This window comes from Lycorma delicatula, chromosome 4, assembly GCF_047948215.1.
Source record: "Lycorma delicatula isolate Av1 chromosome 4, ASM4794821v1, whole genome shotgun sequence".
Taxonomy (NCBI): domain Eukaryota; kingdom Metazoa; phylum Arthropoda; class Insecta; order Hemiptera; family Fulgoridae; genus Lycorma; species Lycorma delicatula.
Genome location: NC_134458.1, coordinates 117,453,851 through 117,470,923, shown reverse-complemented (window position 1 = coordinate 117,470,923; position 17,073 = coordinate 117,453,851). Strand labels below are relative to the sequence as shown.

The following is a 17,073-nucleotide window of genomic DNA, read 5'->3' as shown; positions in this document are numbered from 1 at the left end:
TTCGACTTTAAAAGGGGAAAAGAAGTAAAAGAGACTTTGAAAGGTAAAAAATTTGGAACAATGATTGCAAATTTTCCCCGTTTCCGAGTGTACTAAACGAGATATTCACTCGATTTGGGGTTACAAATACTCTTCAGATAAATATCTAAAAACTATTTTCGGGTTTTTTTGAATTTCGGCTTTTTAAGGATTGCGTAGGTATACGGTGCGGCGGCTCAACCAACACAGATACTGCTACTGTTATTGTGTGTGAGACGCGACAGGCTGTACCTGCCTCCGGTTACTTGACTAAAAAAAGTAAAATAAAAAAGATTGTCCGCGACAGGAAACGCAACTAACTATAAAGCGCGGGCGAAGCCACGATGGGAATGCTAGTATGTTTATAATTATTTTATTGTCGTAATTCTACGAAATTAATGTTTAATACATTGAATTAGGTCATTTTTCATATGAAAAAAACGATCCGACTCGATTCCGATCGTAAATATTTTCTTAATTATAATTTTTTTATCTTATTCTGTACTTTATTTTATATTTAAAACATCATTAAAAAAGTTGACAAATAAGTTATTATACGTTCTTGAATTATGATGAAATTCTATTGCGATATTGTCATTTAAAGACTAAATAAACTAAAAAAAATTTTTTTTAAATTCAAAAAAATCGATATTTTTAAAGTTTGAACGGCTCTCCACCCCCTGTATTGTCCTCAAAATATTTTATTTGACCTTGCACTACTACTATGCTTAGGACGACATAAAAAAAATTCGGTTAAAAAATATGCAATGAATAAAAAGATAGCTTTTTTAAATTTTTGTAGAAGGGGAAATTTTGAGACAAGATCTAAAAAAAGGTGGTAAAACAAGCATGTACTGATTTTAATATAAAGTGAGGTTATACTAGGAAAATTTTGAAAAAGTTGACCCCAAAGAAACAACCTATACCCCCTGCCAATATTGACTCCCAACTATTACCAACACATTGTCCCATACCCACGATTCTCTGAGCCAAATAACATCAAAATCAGTTTATCCAATCAAAAGTTATTAAGCTTCAAACACGCCAATACACGTAAGTAAAAATATTTCCCGTCTACTTTTTTTTGTTTTTTGGGTTGCTGGGTCATGAAAAGTCAAGAAATGCAAAAAATCCTATACCTCATTTTTTGACTGACTTCTATACTTTGCTTCTTGCGGCATAAATCTAGAGCTATGATGACAGGAATGTAAAACTATATTCTACAATCAGGTGATTTATCACAAATTCTATGATTCAATTGATTCAACCATATACATACTGGTATATGAATTGAGAGAATACAGTACTTAATAATGTCACCAATAAATAGTTAACCTAGGTTTCTGAAGGACAAAGGAATTCAATGCAATCCAAGCTGGATAATTTTTGATTTGGTTTTCAACATCCATATTACCACTTTATTTTGATTGTTGGGATTTAATTAATGATAATATATAAATCTTTCTGTAAACGATTGCTAAATAGCTACTGGGCTTATTAATTATTGTGATACAAGATAGTAGAATGACTTTCCTGGCTATTAATAACAAAAATTAAATGAGGTAGAAGCAAAAAACAGAAAAAGCAAAAAATATATTTTTTAGAGGTAGGACAGTGATTTCCAGACTGTGGGCTTCGGCGCCTATAGGAGCCGCGGCCTCTTCACAGGGACGCCGCGAAATATTATAAAAGCTCATAATTAATTGAAGCAAAACATCTACAATTATTAATCTAATGTTAATAACGTAAAAAAATAATGAAGATACACCAGTTTTATTTATTTTTATCTTTTATTTAACGAGTAGTCACACTTTTACTTAGTGTAGGGCGCCATGGAAAAATTTTAATTGAAAAAGGGCGCCGCGACTTCGGAAAGTTTGGGAACCACTGAGGTAGGGAATAAATTTTAAGAAAACATTTCTAAAAATATTCGTATATAAGTTAAATTTAACAAATTTGCTTGAGTAAAGTTTTCTCTAAATTTAACACCCCCTTTGATAAGGCTAAAATAAAATTTTCTAAAAACTTTTCAGCATTTTAGGTTGAAAATCTATAATTAAAAAAATCTTTTAAAAATATTTAAACCGAAGTAGATAGAGGAAAAGAACAAAAGAAATATATTTCAATTTTAAAAGGTGGGGCTAAATTTGTTTAAAACACTTTTTGGATTATTTGTATCTGCATTGTAAGTAATATAATTGATTTAATAAAGTATTCTCTAAAATGCCTCTGAAGAAAATCGAAATTGGTTTTCTCGCGATATCCCCCATCCCCTCAACAAATTAAAAAAAAAAATAATATGCATATATAGAAATATTTGAGCCAAATTTGAGGAAATCGGTTCGGTCAATTGTGAGATATAAGGCCGAAAGCAGAACGATACATGTACGTACTAGAATATAATATTACTTTATATTTTTTGTACTAGATGAACTAGTTGGCCCCTAAGACGTAAAGATTTTCAAAAAATCTCGATATCCCATTTTTGACATGTTCACCATACTTTTCCTTTAACATAGCTATTTTAGGTATATTCGTCGGGAAAGTAAAAATGAAATTTAAAAAACTGACTGAAATACCTCATTTTTTCTTATAAAAAATCCATTTATATTTTCAATTAGAAAAATTTATATTTTTATACAGTAATAAAAATAAAAAAGTTAAAAAATAATGCTACATTATTTTATTCAATATTTTAAACTGAATTTCAATTCATAAATATTTTTTATTTACAGGTAAGGTCGAGCATCAATTGTTTTCTACTTGTGCAGTCATCGACTGAAATCTGGTAGTAAGTAAAGATTAATAGAAATAATTAATAAAATAAAAATTAATAATTATTTATTTATAAACGATTGCTATGATATAAAAAAGTAATAAAAAATAAAATTCTAAATATTTATTATATTAACTATTAGCCATTTTTAATTTTTTTTATTAATAAAACAAAAAAAATATTTATCTTCTATATACCTTATTTTAATAGTCTTTAGTAAGTGGTGGGGATGAAATTATGAAATCAACCTATAGGATTATCTAACGATGTTACTGGTTTAAAAATTAAGTGATTTTTGTTTACCATAAAGAAAAAAGTCCAAACACTTTTCCTGATAATTAGAAATAAATAGTTGAATAAGAATCGTAACAGTAACATGCGTGTAACCATAAACATTCGATAAAGTGTTTTTTTTTTACGATGAATATTCAAATAATGGGTTAATTTTACCTGCCTAATAATTAATTACACAGCAACACTGGAATACAATCGGACCGGAAAATTAAAAAAAAAAAAACCCCAGTTAAAGATACACTATAGAATTGATAACAATTAAACAAACGATCATTATCGAAAGTTAATTATTTTTTTTAACATAGACATAAAAAGAAAGAATAAAAAATAAAAATATTCATTTATCGTATTAAAAAGCTGTTTTTAATTTTTTTTAAATTCATAATATTTTTCTGTTAAGTTTTGTCCTGTTTTGCTTTTAATAATAAAAGTTTTTTTGTTTTTCATAGACTTTATTACACCACTTTTCTCAGAATTAAACTCTCTACAAGTTTTCATAATAAAATCTACTCATTTGTTAGTCATATAACTAAATTATTGTATTTATATAAAACGTGTTTTTCATCACTGAGTTTTTCTGTTTTACGTTGGATATCATGAAAAGTACGGAAGATTCAGTTCTGAGACATGATTTTTCAGGTCAAAAAACATAAGAAACCATCAAGTTTTTCCCTTATATAACGCCTTAAAAATTTCAGTATAATTTTATTTAACGCAGGAACTGAAATCCGGGCGAAATTTTTCAAAACTTAAAAATTTAAATAATACAATAAAATTAAGTTACTAAGTAAAATGTATTTATTTTAAATAAAAATTGTAAATATTATTATACTTCGGCTTTTACAAATACAAAAATATAACAAAATTAAGTGCCATGAAGTTAATAATTTTTATTAAGTAAAATAAAACAAAGTAAGTGGAAATAAAAATTGTGATTATTATTATTAAATAAAAATTATTAATGTTTTGTTATTATTGTTATTAATAATAGTGATTTATTAGTTCTGCTGACCGGGTACAAAAAGCATATTTGATCCAAAGAGATAAAAAAATTCAGTAAAATGTTTTGGGTCCAATTTGATCCTCTTAATCAAATGAGTTCCTATCTTAAAAGTTACAATTGCGAGTAGTATTAAAAGTATAATTGAGAAGAGGATCAAAACTCATAATAAAAATGTTTGGGTCCCAGTTGACTTCTTTGACCAAATAACGTTTTTATCGTCAAAGTTATACGGTGTTTAGAATATAATTGCCAAAAGAAATCTGATATGAACACCACATGACTTTCTAGTACGCCTATTAAATTACATATACACATTTTTTTAAACTGAAATGTACATAAAATTTTATTTCATTAATAACTTCTAATATTTTTTCATATTTCTTTTTTTATTGCTATTATTGAATTATTATTTATTGTAAATTTTTTTTTTACAATCTGAGGTTAATGATCTTTAATAAATCAATATATTTAAATTAAAAAAAGAAGCTAAAAAAAAGGAGAAGTCTGATTCGAACCGATGTGCCTTCCCCTTTTAAGATTCAAATATTTCATTAATTAAAATTCTATTTGGCTATAACTCTGGAACCAATGAAAATAAGCACCACTTACGATAAATCATTGAAAAGCTCTCAATGAGAGCTTATTGCTCCAGTTAAGAAAAAGTCCAAAAACCAATTTGTTTTGATTTTGAGCTTTTTCGAATACTTTTGGTCCAATCGATTGCAATAAAAATGGGAGTGCACAACTAGATGGTACAAGAATCCTAAATCCAAAATTTCAACATCCTACGGCTAATCATTTTTGAGTTATGCGATATACATACGTACGTACAGATGTCACGCCGGAACTAGTCAAAATGGATTCAGGGATGGTAAAAATGGATATTTCCGTTGAAATTTGAAAACTGAAATTTTTGCGATCACAGTATTTCCTTTATTTCGTACAAAGAACTAAAGTAAATGAATTTGAATCTTATTTCAGTCCTTTCCTAGACAGTTAAAAAAAAATTTAATAATAGCTGCAACTTGACAAAAACGATTAACTGTGAGTAATGACAAAATTTAAAAAAAAAAAGGTTTTTAATTTAGAAGTCGGGCCCTATGGAACCCCATTTTAAAAAGTTCTTATGTAATCTAAATTAATACTACTTTGAATTGGATTTCCAATCTTAAAATTTAAATTTAAAAGAACTGATATTTTAAGCTCCATTCAGTCCGATTTTTTTTTTGTCGGGGGAGGGGTAGAAGTTTATTTATTAGACTTTAAAAGTTTGTTTTGCCAACTTATTTACTTCAGTAAGTTTACCAAATGTATGTAATGTTATTCAAATTTATGATACTCTGATGCCTTCTTTACCGTAGAATAGTTGAAAATAAGGTCAAAGCTAGGATATATATATTTGGCTACCTATATATATATATATATATATATATATATGGTAGCCAAATATTATTTCGTCCATCAGTTTACTTTATAATTTTAATGCTATAGCAACAGAAAGAGAGCTGTGGTCAGGAAAGCAGAAATGTTTTTAATACTGATTCTACAACATTGAAAAATTTGGATTTTCATAACTAATAAATAATCTTGAGCAATTTTGCGCAAGAAGACTGACTTTTCGTTATTTTATTTTGTTTCCTTTTAAAAAAGTATCAACTAATTCTAATCTCAAATTTTACAAAAAAAAAAAAAAAACCAATTAAGAAGTAGAAATAAGTAAACAATCAAGAAGTAAATTAAAACAAAACTATTCATAAATATAAATAATAATAAAAAAGTTATTTTAATATACTGTAACAAGAAAATGAGTAATATGTTAATAATTCCGACGCCCTAACTAATTCCCAGTCTAAAACGCACTGATTTTCAGAGTACAACTCACTACATATATATACATTCGATTAACCAGTAGACTCAACATACAAGCATCAAGTTTCAACTCCTTCACCACTGAAACTCGTTGCGTAAGCGCGTATGAAGAATACACCACTATACAGTCAACATAACTGTTAGATAAAAAATACATACCCAGTCATTATGAACCTAAAAGTAGGTAACTAATTGAATACGCTGAACAATATTGCTAACAATAGATACTACAGATAAAGAAACTTCAACGATCTAACTTGCAGCATCATAACGAACTACGCTTCTAATTTAGCCCACTCAAAGTTTTTCAGCTTTAAATTGAGCGTAACTCAAGAACGACTCAACCAATCTTCATCAAATTTTCGCATCCACAACTTCAAATACATTATTACAGCATATCTCAATTTCAATGAAATTTGTTCAAATAGTTTTGGAGATTTTCTAGTCACAAAACTTTATACATAGGTCTTTTTTTCCTGTTTGCTCGGCCTTATTAGACCACTTTAGTCAATCTAAGTTCGGTCATTTTTTTGAAGAGCGCACTGATATGTTTTTTTCGAATTTCCCAGTACTTTTTCATTCGATCTGATGTTTCTTTTCTTTCTACCTTTGTAAATACCCTTTTCATTGTATGTCGTCAGACTGTTTTTGGTGTAAAACCTTTTTTCTTATCCTTTAGTTTCTTGTTTTCATCTTGTTTTGTAGATATTCAAGAATTATTGCCAGTTCCTCCATATCCTCTCTTATTTGTTTAATCCATCCCACACTTTGCTTCCGATTCCAGAGTATCTTTATAATACTTCTTGTTAGTCTGGTTTCCGGTGTTCTTATTAGATTCTCAAAGAAAGAGATCCTCTTCTAGCGTATAGTATTCGTGATATGTTCTAGATCCGTGGTAGGACCAAATGAAGTGGTCTGTAGACTACTTCATTTGGCATTATCCACTATTGTCTTTCTTTTTGATGTTTTTTTGTTTATACACGTTCTTACTATTCTTCTTTCCACTACATAGACCTTTATATATATATATATTTTTTTTTTTTGAGGCCACGTTGGACCACTTTAGTCATTCATGTTTCAGCTCCTCTTGAATTTCTGTATTATTCTGGCCTTTCAATTTTCCCAGTATTTCTTCATTCTATCGGATCTTTGTGACATCATCTGTGACCTCCACTTTGTTATGCCTTTCTAATTTTATAACGTTCAATCTATTGTTTTGAAGTGCTTAGCTAATTTTCATTTTATCACAGGTCCTCAACCCTCAAGCCAATTTCTTGTAGATCTCTGGATTTCTCCAACATATTTTTCACAAGTGTTTTTGTTAATATTCCTTGTTACCAGTTGATTTAGAATTTGGTTCTGAGGCATTCGTAATACGTGGAAAAAATGTGAAATCCTTCGTTTTTTCATTGTACTGAGAATCGGGTCGACTTGTTTGTAGATTGCTTCAATTATGGCAATTCGCCAGACTCCATCCTGGCGAATATATATATATATATAAATAAAAAAAAAAAAAAAAAAAAAAAAAAAAAAATATATATATATATATATATATATATAAGGAAACTCAAATTTAAGTAAAGGAAATTCATTTTCATCCCCCGCTCCCAACATGCGAATTAAAGTAATACCGTACTTTTCTTCGAAAAGTCCTTAAAATATTTTTTATAATGTCCAACGAATACCTTCGAGTATATACCAGTATGAAAAAACTTTAAAATTTAATTTTTAGTTTTTAAAACTGATATTATTACGATCTTGATGAAATGTTGCTACATGTACTTTTAACAAAAAGATGAATTAGTTAAAGTGATAAAATTTTAGACCTCGTTGGGAATTGAACACGAGACAAACTGATCTAAAAACCATTACGCTAACTGGCCAATTACTATTTCCAGGCTAGAAAATTCTACCACCTAAAGTTTTCTTTATACTGCTTTTTATACATTTTTTTTTCTTTGGAAACATTTATTTATGTAATTTAATCAATTTCGACGGTAACATGGGAATCTTTTTCGTGGTGTTTTCATTAACAAATTTTTTTTTAAAAATAAGACGTATGAATATTTTTTATAATCATAATCGCAAGGACAGATTATAAGTAAGTAAATTAATTATAAAAAAATAATAATAAACACAATAAAAATAATTTTTAACTTATCTTACTAGAGGATTTAATTTAATTTTATGCAAATCTCGGAATTTGTTTTTAGTGGAATAATTGTCCTTTCATCGCGTATTTTTTATGACTACGTTATACGTATATACTTTTTTACGTTTCTACTTGTTTCAAACAAGAAGACACGAAACTAAAATAATGTGCGTGTGTTCAATGTAACATACGTTCAAGTAACTATATATCTTCGTGCTTTCAAGTATGTGTGTATGTGTTAGTTGTAAGTAAGATGCGCAGGAATGCAGATAAAGGATGATAGAGTATGAGGTAAAAAAGATTGAAAGATGTATCTCGTCAGGCAACCACCATACATATAAGCATATACAAGAAGGAAGAAGAACAAGAGACTAACTAATATACGCGGAGAACAGGCAATGATCTTTTTTTATCTTTTTTTATACTTATTCGTCATTCTCTTCTTTTTTTCTTCATTCTCCATTTCACTTCGAAACCCAAAGGACACAATAATTGCTTTCAAAAAAAAAAAGAACTGCAACATAATTACCCAAAATAGGCCAATTTGAACAAGACCTGTCAGATTGTACCGCACGACCATACTTACAGTAATAGAAGTGAAATAATCCTTTTGAAGAAGTAAAAGAAAATATATATATATAAAATAAAAAAATCTCTCTTTAAAAATAAAAACTCAATTGGAATGATATAAGGGAAGTGATCATATGTTTATATTTTGATATATGTAAAATGAAAAGAAAATATGAAATTTATCCGACTTAGACACGTTACTTATAAATATATATGTATATGTTTACATTACATTCTGCAATGTACTTTACCGTAATTATTATCATTATTTTAAAGGTCGCGGGATAAATCTTTCTTGGTTTAAACATATTGAAATTATTTTACTATTATATTTCTTTCTAAAAACAAATAACAGGAATTGAAATGAAATCGTAATAGCAGATAAATATTCAAAAATAGAAGAATAAAGATGTAAAATTCATTGATAACATTACTTGGTAAAAATAATTACAGTAAGAACTACGGCAACTGAATAAATTAATTAAGTAATTTTAATTACAATAAGTGGCGAGATATAAAAAAAAGCTGACAAAAAAATTGTAATACTTTATTGGCATTAGTTATTTATTCTTATATAGTGAAAAAAATTATTCTTGAAAAAAGTTACCTAAGATTTCTTTTTTGGGGCTGGGTTAATTTATGATGAAGGTTTATAGTAAAATTATTTTATGTTTAAATAAACCGAAAATAGTTATAAAAATTAAAAAAAAAAATCGGTATATTTTTTCTGCTCCCTACCTCCAAAATCATGTAATAAAAGTTTAAATAAACCAAAAAAAAGTTTTGAAAAGTGAAATTAACGAAAATTTTGAATTTAAAGGGTTGAATTGGATTTTTGAATTTTTTTTGAAACCCGTCTATGTTTTTTAATTTCTCAATAACAAATGAATAAGTATATCAACTTGACGTTTGTTTTGTTTAATATTTATATGAATATCTAAAAACCAAAATGTAAATTTTTTAAATTCGACCTTGAAAGGGCTAAAGGTAAGTAAAATATTCTGAAGAATGATTGCAAATTTTCCTCATGTCCGACTATAATAAACGAGATATTCACTTGATTGGGCTTTCAAATAAATATCTAAACACCATTTCCGGGTTTCTTTGAATTTTTATTTTTTAAGGGGTGCGACGATGTACGGCGCGTCGGCTCAACCAACACAGTCACGACCACTGTTACTGTATGTGCAACGCGACAGGTGCACCTGCCTCCAGTTAACTAAAAAACATAAAATAAAAAATTAACAGCTACAGGAAACGCAAGTAACTATAAAGCGAGGCCGAAGCCGCGATGGGGATGCTAGTAAATTTATAATTATTTTATTATCGTTAACTTTATGAAATTAATGTTAATACATTGAATTAAGTCATTTTTCATCCTACACGATTCCGATGATAGATATTTTCTAAATTATAATTTTTTTTTCTTATTCTATACTTTATATTAAAAAAAATTATTAAAAAAGCTGACATCTAAGTTATTATACGTTCCTGATATTGGTGAATTATGAAGTAATTCTACTGTAATGTTATCATTAAAAGTTTAAATAAACTAAAAAAAGTTTTAAAAAATTCAAACAATCTAATTTTTAAGATTTGATCGGCTCTCCGCCCCCAATATTATCCTCAAAATATTTTTTTTGACCACTTGCACTACTACTGCGCTTAGGAAGACAAAAAATATTCGGTTAAAAAATATGCAATGAATAAAACGATAGCTTTTCTGATTTTTTTTTAGGTAAAATTTTGAGACAAAATTTCAAAAGAAATGGTAAGATAAACATGCACGCATGTACTGAGCTTAATATAATGTGAGGTTACGTTTGCAAAATTTTGAGAAGATTGACCCCAAAGAAAGTATTTACCACACTCCCTGGAGATATTGACCCCGAACGTTTACCAAGCTGACCCCTGTGAATAGAGCCAATAACGATCCCGGTCACCCACCACCTCCTTTGTTCCAAGCCATGATGGGTTTTATTGGAGGTTCTCTTTTAGATCCTGTAAACTTTATAACACAACACAGTCATCAGTTTGGCCTCTGTCAGGATGCCACCGATGCAAATGCGCGGTAGACATTTCCATCAGTGTATTTACAAAACCTACTATCGCCTTCGTATGGCCTCTTCCAACTACTACCACCTACCACCTTTACCAACAAATTTCCCGAAACAAACGAGTCTCTGTGCCAAATTTCATAAAAATCGGTTAATTCAGTCAGAAGTTATTAAGTTTCAAACACGCCAACACACGTACATACGTACGTAAGTTTAAAAATTACATCCACTTTGTTTTTTTTTTGGGTTCCTGGATCATGAAACATCGAGAAAGGTAAAAAATCCATAACTCAATTTTTGTCTGATTATCGTAATTTCCTTCTTGCAGCGTAGCTCTACAGCTATGATGCCAGGAAAGTAAAACGGATGCATTTTGTTGCAGAAAATGTTATGTGAACGACACCTACAGATTGTAATATCACCATTTAATCCGGATGAATTACAACCTATGTTAAACTACCAGTCTAAATTTATAAATGGCTTAATTTTTGAAATTTCTTTTTTTTTTAACAGTGTTAGAGTTGGTTTTCCCTTGATCTCCAGTCACCCCGATTTTCAGAAAATCTATTTAACTCCCTGTAAGTACCACATCCCATGTCTTTCATAATTTGATCGATATACTTGAGCCTCGGTTTTCCTCTAGCACTCATTCCTTCCACTACAACTTCAAATATCGTTTTAGTCTATTCGTCATATCTTAACAAATGGCCAACCCCGTTGGCTCTTCTTTGTTTTAATTAAATCAAGAAGGTTATCAATGCCAACCGTCTTTAATACCTCTTTATTAGTTACATTTTCTATCCACCGAATTTTCTTCATTCTGCGGTAGCACTACTTCTTAAAAGCTAATATTCCTTTCTTCACTCAGAGCCCACGTCTCATTTTCGTACAAAAACACTCCACACAAAGGTTTTTAAAAGCCTCTTCTTGAAGTCTTCAATATGTTTATTTGAATAGATTACGTTTTTGTTAAATCCAATCTTAGCCTGGTTGGTACAACTCACTATTTCCTTTTTTGATCAACCACCTGACTTTATTTTAACGCTCAAATATATAAAGCAGTTCACTTATCTAATCAATCAAGTATGCATTACGCTTTCGTTTGATTCCGATTTGCCGTAAGTATCTTAATATTAATTTTACTGATGCACATATTATACTTCGACTGAGCACGAAGTCCGTTTGTTTGACATACCATTCAGAGAACGATCCTGCTCGTTCTCTGCCACTATTGCTGTATCATCAGCAAATCTCTCCATATCTATTCTTTCTCTTTGTGTCTTTACTCCTTCCCCTTCTCCCAACTTCTTTCTTTTCTAATTCAGCTTTTATTAAATTAATATTATTAAAATAATTGTAAATGTAAAAAATCGTTTTAATACTATAACTTACTTAGGATGGATACAAAACTTGAAATAAAGGATTATCTTTACGGAATAGACGAAACGATAAAATATTTGAAAACTTAAAGATAAAAAGTCATGTTATAAGTAAACATAAAAAAATTTAAGGTTGTATTTTCATAAACAAAATGATCGTGTTTAATGCGTTTTGGTGTAGATTATTTAATCGATAAAAGCCTGTTATTTAAATTATATCTTAATAAAAAAAAAACAAAAAAAAAACAGGATATGTTTTGTGTATACTTGTAATATGAGCTTAAATTCAGGTGTTATCTTCTTTTAGCTAAACAATACCGGCAGTTGAAATGTTGTTATTATTATATTTATAATCTATAATAGCTTTTAATGTACTGCTGTAATAGTATTTGACCCTCATAAAACAGGGCTGACTGCAAGAAGACGGTTCGCAAATCGATTAAGTCTAAATTTCATAATTTGGTCTAATTTCATAAAAACAGTTTATGAATTTGTTTTTATTTAAAAAAAATTGTTTTGCATAAGTTATTATAAATTTAGTGTTTCTTTTCCTTTTTTACAAATAATTAATTTTTGAGTACACAAATAGAATTTGAAGAATTACGAATAAATATCAAGAAATCATTTTTTACCAGTAAAAGACAAAATTCAAATTATTTTAGACTAATATAACGATTTAATAAAGAAAAAAAAATTGATTCAGGTTTTATTCTGAAATGTGTTAGAATGTCAAAGATAAAATGCTTTAAGCACTAACTATCCTAAAAGGAAAGTTCGTATTTCTTAGCCGGGTAGAATAAGTTATAGTATTCGCCACATGTTCTTTGATGCTATATCCGACCATGATTTTGTTGTTAAATTCTAATTAATGACACATCATGACATGAGGGTTCATGGACGTAACAAACTATACAGGTATATTCATTACATGTACAAGAGACACACCTGCCTAATGAAACTATTACATTAGATACCTGAAGACTTCCACAATAATATACTTATTCATCGATCAAGTTGTTCTTAAAAATATCATATATGTAAAAACGGACGTAAGGCAGTAAAGTATATTAATTTGCTTCTGTTTGTTATAAAACAAATATGAAGATATATTATGAAAAATGTGTTAACTTACTTCAAAAAAAGAAGTAGGTTCTTAATACGACCCGTATGTACATATTTTTCAATATTTGTTAGTCTTATCTTTTAACCAGTTTGATTAATTTTGATGATTAATTTTTTATTTTGTAAAGGAAGCGGTTGTGATGGTCCCGCTGTATGTTTTTACGATAATTAAAGAGTTGAAACATTTTTTGTAATCAATAATTAACATTGCCTAATGAGATTACATTAATTAAATTGATGATATATCCAGACTAATAAAAAATTACGGAAACGGCTTTATATTTCAAAACTGAGAGATACTAGAAGGTAGAAACAAGTGCGGATTTATACTGTTACAGAATTACTACTTTATGATGTGTTTGAAATTTTTGTCCACCATTTTGGATGCGCCACATTGAATCAATCTCTTTCATTAAAAAGGAAAGTGGACATGTGAAACATGATATTAATGTAAACTTTTATGAAAATAACGTTGGCGAAAACCGTTTCCCTGAATAAATGTCTTTGTTTTCGAGTTATAAACAGTCAAAATTGAAAAAAAGGGGAAAATCGCGATAGTAATAAAACGTGGTAAACGCCCCGTAGGAACTTTTTTATTTCATATTACCTTCAGAGTTACATCCAAAACAAATTTAAAATAGTTAATCTTTGGAATTAATAGCCCAAACACTAATAATAATAGACTTCATAGTTATTATTATTAAATATAAATTGTTAAATTATTAATAAATATAAATATGCATTAATATCAAATAATATTACATCCTTTTAGTGAAGCTGAAAGAATGCATTATTATTTAATAAAACTAAATGCATAAATGAAGATAAAAGGAATAATAATAATATATTTTTCTACAGAACAATTTGAACCACTACTACTTTATTCTGCAATAGTACGTAATTAATTTAGAGACAATAAAATACTGTATTTGTATGTTGAAGTAAGAAGCCAAAATGAGAAGTTAATAACTTGCATTGTTGTAAAGTAACAGCTGAGTTGCAAATCTAAATTTGTAATACATCTTTTAAATTGCTTAAATTTTTTCAAAATTTACTGCACTAACTAATTTGGACCGAAAACATTTAACTAAATTTTTAAATTAAATATTCTGATAACTAAAGTAAACATCAGCTGACCGATCAATTTAATTTGTAGTACTTCCAAGTTATTAGTTAGTGTATATATTATTAGTATTTGAGTCATTAATTCCAACATTAACTGTTTAAAGTTTGTTATTGGGTGTAATTCTGATGGTAATACGAAATAAAAAAAATGTTACTACGGGGGGTTTTACTTCGGTTTATTACAACCGCGATTTTCCGTTTTTTGTAAATTTAATTGTTTACAACTTGAAAACGAAGGCATTTATCGAGAATAGTTTTCACCGTAGTTTTTCTCGTAAAATTTTACATTAAAATTACGTATCATATGTCCATCTTCCTATTTAAAAAAAAGTTGATTCAATATGACGGATTCAAGATGGCAGACAAAAATTTTGTAACTATACACTTGTTTCTACCTTCCGGTATCCTTCAGATTTGAAATACGAAGCCGTTTTCATACTTTAAAATCAGTTTAATATCAAAACAGGCGAGTATATATATATATATATATATATATATATATATATATATATATATATATATAGTCGTCTGTTTGCGGTGCGACAAGGATATTGTGAGACTAATAAATGTAAAAATTTCTTGTAAATAAAATTTATTACTTTAAAAAACATAGAAAATAAATAATAATAATAATAATAATAATAATGACAGTAAATAGATTTAATATACAAAATAAGAATGCAAATAAAAACACAAGATTTATTTAATGGCAGTTAAATATTAAAGTACAGTCCAATTTACTAAAAACGTTATAATGATCGCTAGAAACTAATATTGTATTAATAAGATAATACTAGAAGAGTCTAAAGTTCATACAGTCCATTTTCTGCATGTATTATTACTTTTACTGTTTAAAATAAAATTACCCTACACTTTATGATTGAACGGTATACTATCACTTTCGCTACTGTTTACCAGTAACTCACCGAACAACTTCCTGCATTCAACCACTGACCGCACTTGAATACTCGTGAAGTACTCTTCACTCGTTGTTTCCACACGCTTACTGATATCGCCTGTTATCACGACTGCGAACACGGCCTTGCAGGACTACTAACTCTCTCTGTTGGTCCCTGGTCGTATTTACACTTTCTGGCCTGCAGAACCAGTACCCGCCTCATCCTTTAATTGTTGAACCGTAATAATTTTCATCGTTCGCGCCCTTACGATTTTCTATAAATTCCTATTCCGGTCCGGTAACCCTTCTGGTTGAACAACAGTGTTTGGAGGTACTATTTTCTGTATTACAAAGAGCAGATTGTTAAACAGAGCTGTTAGTCTGAGAAAAGGATCCCTTTTAATTCCTTCTAGATTCTTCATTTTATAATTTATTTTCTCTTTCTTTCTGCTTAACTGGAATAAATCCGTTACCCTAGTTCGTTAAACTGGTTCTGTTCAGTAAATATCATCGTACATATAGGGTGATATTATATATATAAAAGATAGTCCAGTATTATCTTAATATTAGACTGTTTTAGCGTAAGGATACTTAGTGTGATGATATTTGGGTATTCAATTATTTTGGTATGAAAATTAAAAAAAATAAAGAGAAAATGAGTAAAAATAAAAATAATATATCTACATGCGTTCCACGAAGCCTTAATTCAAACTAGGTAATATTATCTTTTTTATTTCTCTGTATTTATTTTCTTATTTTTATCAAAACGCAATTTCCTTTCTTTTAAGTCCGTTATGAATGGCTATTTTCAAACGAACAGTGAATTTTTTGTAGGGTTATTCATATATTAAATAAAAAAATACAAAAATAAAAAAAATTTAATCTAAAAGTTATAAAAAACAGAATTAAAACATTTTTTGAATTCTTTTTTAAATTTCAAATTTTTAAAGTCGGCGCCAAATTAATGATAATTATAACTTAATTTGGTTTCGATTTCTAAAATTTTAAGTTTAAAGTTTAAGTTATTTTTTTTTTAACTTTTTATACTATTATTATCTTCTTTTTTAAGTAATAAAGTAAAAACTTCCATTTTGTATATCCCTACGGTATCTAACATACAAATTAACATTTACATATAAACCAAGATTCTATTTTCTGATAATAAAATTAGAACAAAAAGCAAAATGATTAAATATAATTAAGAAAGATTATCAATATTTTCATAAAATTTTTAATTAAAAAAAAGTATTATAGTTAAAAATATCTTGACTTATTTTTTTCTTATTAAAAAAAGAATAATATTAATAACATAGAAATTAAAAACTAATATTACGAGCGAAATTGCTTCCGGATTAGAATAGTTTTGATATATTATAATTAAATATAATAATAATTTTTTATTATAATAATAATGATTGAAAGAAAATTGAACAAAATAATAACAACTAAGTGTTGAATTTTAAATGAATTTAAAGAAACCCAAAATTCACTGTCTAATGACCTGATATAGGTTGTTAGTAGTAGTTTGTACAATTTCTTTTCGTTTTTTTGTTACATGTATGTTATATATAGATTGAGACAGGAGTTCATTTCCTTAATCAAAATGATAATAATTTTGAATTAGGGGTGAAAATAAAATAAGGGTAAGGATAAGGAAGAGGGAAGGTAATATGGGTGGTTTCAGGGTAGTTTAGACAAAATGTTTTGACATAAAAAAGGGGAGATGAATTTTGAGTTGATTTTTTTTCGTTTGATGGCCGAAGGCGATATGATAGCATTCAGCAGTAGTAGTAATAGTAGTATGCGACTA

General features: G+C 28.3%; 1 protein-coding gene across 3 annotated transcripts in view; it reads left to right on the top strand.

Moving 5' to 3' along the window:
- Sp1 (transcription factor Sp8) overlaps nucleotides 1-17,073 on the top strand; it is a 548,926-nt gene that overhangs the window by 95,988 nt on the left and 435,865 nt on the right. The window contains exon 2 of one of the 3 annotated variants that reach the window (XM_075364037.1): nucleotides 2,754-2,809. The exons of the other annotated variants lie outside the window; for them this stretch is intronic. The gene's annotated coding sequence lies outside the window, so the exon portion shown is untranslated. The remainder of the gene's footprint in view (nucleotides 1-2,753; nucleotides 2,810-17,073) is intronic. 3 annotated transcript variants of the gene reach the window in all.